Here is a 6,000-nt window from a genome sequence, read left to right as displayed (position 1 = left end):
GTCGGTAAATCGAAGGTCGTTCGATTACAGAAAAACCTGTACGGCTTGAAGCAAGCGGGTCGTGCTTGGAATCAGCGATTCGACGACGAGATAAGAAAGCTTGGTTTCTATCCGTTAAAGAGACTGCTGCGTTTACCGATTCTGTAAGCGAGGATTCACCCTCATCCTGTATGTGGATGATATCCTGTACGTGGATGACATCCTGTATGTGGATGACATCCTGATAGCCGGAAAAGACATTTCAGAGGTTATCTGGATCGAGACCGAGCTTGGAAGGCTATTCAAGATGATCGATCTCCTGGAAGTCAAGACTTTCTTGGAGATGACCATCGAGCGAGACTTCCCGAATAGCGTCATCGAGATTTCGCAATCATGATACGTCGTAAAGGTTCTGCAACGATTTGGTATGGCCGATTGTGAACCCGTAAGCACACCGCTTGAAAGCGGAAGCAATCATCGGATATGCTGATGCAGATTTTGCCAACGACTCAGATGATCGAAGATCTGTATCAGGCTACGCTTACATAATGCTCGGAAATCTAGTTTCGTGGTCAACGAAACGTCAGCAGACGGTCAGCCTGTCGTCGACCGAAGCTGAGACAGGAGCCCTTTGCCATGCAGTCAAGGAAGGTTTGTGGTTAGCAAACTTCCTAGATGAATTGGGTGTGGTTAGCATTCCTTTCACGTTAATGGAGGACAACATCCCTTGCATCCAGTATCTGAAAGAGGCGCAAACACATAAGCGAATGAAGCATCTGGACGTTAAGTATGCATTCATCAGGGACATCATAAGAAACGGTCAGCTATCTTTGCGACACATCTCCACTGAGTATCAGCCAGCTGATGCGTTCACGAAGGCGTTACCATGGGCGAGACATGCGAAGCTGTTCAGCATTCTTAATTCACGAATTGATTGAAGGTGTTGATACTCATGGTTTCAGCCTATTTCGGATCCCTAGCCGCTCCCACATTGCTGCCGATTGCAGCAAAACCAAAACAATATTTGTTTTGGTTCTCCACTTGCTTTGGGCAATTCGCAATAGTCCTATTTGCCGCTGGTAGTGATTGTGATATTATGCCTATTGTTTCACCAACACTTTTCAGTTTTGGGAAAATCAGCCTCAATAATGACCATGTTTGTCGACCGGCTGCACGTTTTTTGTACCGAGAGTTTTTGAGGTTAATTGTCCCATCTCATCTGTACACGCTCAGCAAGTGTGCGTAAGAGATTTCAAAAACAACTCTAATGATGATTGCTGAACAATAGGATAGTGATGATGATGACAGTATAAATGTTTACATCATCACACGGTTGAGTCGAACTACTCAAACTGAGTTCGTGTTAACTCAGCAGTCGAGAGTGAGACAATAGCAATCACTGATGAATTGTGTAGTTATGTAACGACTAGACTGACGAAACATGAATAAAGATAACTCTATTTTACCACTGAAACCTGCGTTAGTAAGTACTTAGTTTTCAACACTACATTGAATTGTCCTAAGACACTCTCAACTTATTTGTAAACTAAAAAAAAATTAAAAAGAAATCTTTTGAAACTTTTGATTTCAAATTCAAGCTGCTCCAATTTAAATATACCAGCTGGCTATACATTATCAAATTACCTGTGAATTGTGTTCGATAACAATGTAAACAGGGGTTTTAACCAGAAAGAATTTATCTTCCTGATCAAATTTAATTATCTCATCGTAACAACTTTCCCTTTCAAATTGCGGTACAGGAAAAAACAGGTAAGAATCAAGCTTTGAAATTATCACTAACGGCAGTGTAAATCACATTCGCCAAATTAAGATACGCTTTTAGCTGACAAATAGCTGATAGCCGAGGGAGTTAGGCATGCGTGAATAATATTTAGTTGACGAAAGTGATTGTTGTTTAAAGATTCCAAAAGCATGTTTAACTCACCTTACCCTCCCATCTTCTCACTTACACCTTTCACAAACTTTGTCCGGAATTTAAAGCACCGAGTAATTACAATGACGACACAGTCTGTAACTGACAATCATATCAGGCTGGCTAGCCGTTCGATAAACTTGACTCATCATCAAATCTGAATGATCACTTCAGTTCTCCGGGCACAGCGTTAAGTATCGATCTGAATGAAGCGGTCTCGTCCGTCGCTGGCTTTTTTTTTTGTGATAGGCGGGTAGTCACTTCACTTCTAAGGAATGGAACAGAACACCGTCGTACAATGATCTAATATCGCTAAACTAAAGAGTTGCATCTCGCTTGATGGCTGCATAGCTGTAGGGTGCGCTGGTCGTTAATCAATTCGATGTGTAGTATTTAGATGTTACACTTACAGAAATAATGAACATTTGTTTCAGAAAAACGAAACAAACAAATCATTACCATTCGAACAATGTGATTGAATTGGTCACAATTCAATAAATCTTATGTCGATCTTTTTACCCTAGACTAGTTTATGTTACACATCACGTAGAAATAAATAACTGACAAAAAATTCTTTAAAGAGGTAGTTGTAGGTACAAGTTTATAATCTCAATCATCGCTTCGTACCACAAGGTAAACCATAATAAAAAAAATAAAAAAAAGACGGTTCTATTGCTAGACGGCAAAGTGAAGTGGAAAAAAGCGTCCTCACGTTTTGTGACCTCCCAACCACCCACCTGTCTGTTACATTTTTCGTTCGGAAAAAAAGAAACAGAAAGCTGCTGATTGCACGATGGAAGAAGCTTTTTCAGCTGTAATGTATATAGCTCACTTTAATTCAATTGAAGCAAACTATTGTGAAAAGCGAACATTTTCTGAACAAAATCCTGACGATGACAGTTATTTTAACTTTTTTCAGTGGAATCGAGATTTCACGGAAACTAGGTATATTTTATTTCAACGAATTTTATTCGTTCCACTCTAATTTGCATGTATATTGAATTTCTACTGCGATGATACTTAATGTTGCAAATGAATCTTCACTTTCAGCCGAAAAACTACACAGGGGAAAAACGGCCGCGCGGGAAAACTCAAACCGGCTTCCGTTCGATAGAAACTCCACCGAGAGAAAACAGAGCTTACCAAATTCAGCTCCAACGTTACACTAACTGAACTGGTGGGTGATGTTTTGGCTTACTCGCCGATGATGGCCGGCCAGGAATCACCCGCGAGAGAACAGCCTGAAACTTTTACTGAGAATCAACCGAAGTTGAAGAAAAACGGAAACACTGCTACTCGGGAATGATAGGGTTTTCATTAAATAATTTTCTTCAACTAACCTACCCTGCACCTTTAAACACTTAAATTTTTTTCGAGTTGCTCCGGTTTCCACCGTCTGCAAACTTAATTAACTTAGTTATGATCTTTCGCCTTTTTTCTACAGTTTTTTTGTCACATGCGCTTAAATTCGAAGAAATGTTTACCATGGTAAATAGATTCAGGGGTAAAGCAACCAAACAAATTTTTGATGGTTTCAAATGGATTTTGTATTAAATTGGAAGTCAAAAATCAATCGTCCGTTTCACCCTTCCACCTAATAACTATGGCTTTGGAAAGTCCTGATTCCTATTTTGAAAAAAATAAATTGAAAAAATGACAAAAATGACAAAAATGACAAAAATGACAAAAATGACAAAAATGACAAAAACGACAAAAATGACAAAAATGACAAAAATGACAAAAATGACAAAAATGACAAAAATGACAAAAATGACAAAAATGACAAAAATGACAAAAATGACAAAAATGACAAAAATGACAAAAATGACAAAAATGACAAAAATGACAAAAATGACAAAAATGACAAAAATGACAAAAATGACAAAAATGACAAAAATGACAAAAATGACAAAAATGACAAAAATGACAAAAATGACAAAAATGACAAAAATGACAAAAATGACAAAAATGACAAAAATGACAAAAATGACAAAAATGACAAAAATGACAAAAATGACAAAAATGACAAAAATGACAAAAATGACAAAAATGACAAAAATGACAAAAATGACAAAAATGACAAAAATGACAAAAATGACAAAAATGACAAAAATGACAAAAATGACAAAAATGACAAAAATGACAAAAATGACAAAAATGACAAAAATGACAAAAATGACAAAAATGACAAAAATGACAAAAATGACAAAAATGACAAAAATGACAAAAATGACAAAAATGACAAAAATGACAAAAATGACAAAAATGACAAAAATGACAAAAATGACAAAAATGACAAAAATGACAAAAATGACAAAAATGACAAAAATGACAAAAATGACAAAAATGACAAAAATGACAAAAATGACAAAAATGACAAAAATGACAAAAATGACAAAAATGACAAAAATGACAAAAATGACAAAAAATGACAAAAATGACAAAAATGACAAAAATGACAAAAATGACAAAAATGACAAAAATGACAAAGATGACAAAGATGACAAAAATGACAAAAATGACAAAAATGACAAAAATGACAAAAATGACAAAAATGACAAAAATGACAAAAATGACAAAAATGACAAAAATGACAAAAATGACAAAAATGACAAAAATGACAAAAATGACAAAAATGACAAAAATGACAAAAATGACAAAAATGACAAAAATGACAAAAATGACAAAAATGACAAAAATGACAAAAATGACAAAAATGACAAAAATGACAAAAATGACAAAAATGACAAAAATGACAAAAATGACAAAAATGACAAAAATGACAAAAATGACAAAAATGACAAAAATGACAAAAATGACAAAAATGACAAAAATGACAAAAATGACAAAAATGACAAAAATGACAAAAATGACAAAAATGACAAAAATGACAAAATGACAAAAATGACAAAAATGACAAAAATGACAAAAATGACAAAATGACAAAAATGACAAAAATGACAAAAATGACAAAAATGACAAAAATGACAAAAATGACAAAAATGACAAAAATGACAAAAATGACAAAAATGACAAAAATGACAAAAATGACAAAAATGACAAAAATGACAAAAAATGACAAAAATGAAAAAAATGACAAAATGACAAAAATGACAAAAATGACAAAAATGACAAAAATGACAAAAATGACAAAAATGACAAAAATGACAAAAATGACAAAAATGACAAAAATGACAAAAATGACAAAAATGACAAAAATGACAAAAATGACAAAAATGACAAAAATGACAAAAATGACAAAAATGACAACATTGACAAAAATTACAAAAATTACAAAAATTACAAAAATTACAAAAATTACAAAAATTACAAAAATTACAAAAATTACAAAAATAACAAAAATTACAAAAATTACAAAAATTACAAAAATTACAAAAATTACAAAAATTACAAAAATTACAAAAATTACAAAAATTACAAAAATTACAAAAATTACAAAAATTACAAAAATTACAAAAATGACAAAAATTACAAAAATGACAAAAATGACAAAAATGACAAAAATGACAAAAATGACAAAAATGACAAAAATGACAAAAATGACAAAAATGACAAAAATGACAAAAATGACAAAAATGACAAAAATGACAAAAATGACAAAAATGACAAAAATGACAAAAATGACAAAAATGACAAAAATGACAAAAATGACAAAAATGACAAAAATGACAAAAATGACAAAAATGACAAAAATGACAAAAATGACAAAAATGACAAAAATGACAAAAATGACAAAAATGACAAAAATGACAAAAATGACAAAAATGACAAAAATGACAAAAATGACAAAAATGACAAAAATGACAAAAATGACAAAAATGACAAATATGACAAAAATGACAAAAATGACAAAAATGACAAAAATGACAAAAATGACAAAAATGACAAAAATGACAAAAATGACAAAAATGACAAAAATGACAAAATGACCAAAATGACAAAAATGACAAAAATGACAAAAATGACAAAAATGACAAAAATGACAAAAATGACAAAAATGACAAAAATGACAAAAATGACAAAAATGACAAAAATGACAAAAATGACAAAAATGACAAAAATGACAA

This window comes from Uranotaenia lowii, chromosome 2, assembly GCF_029784155.1.
Source record: "Uranotaenia lowii strain MFRU-FL chromosome 2, ASM2978415v1, whole genome shotgun sequence".
Taxonomy (NCBI): Eukaryota; Metazoa; Arthropoda; class Insecta; order Diptera; family Culicidae; genus Uranotaenia; species Uranotaenia lowii.
This window is presented reverse-complemented; position numbering follows the sequence as displayed.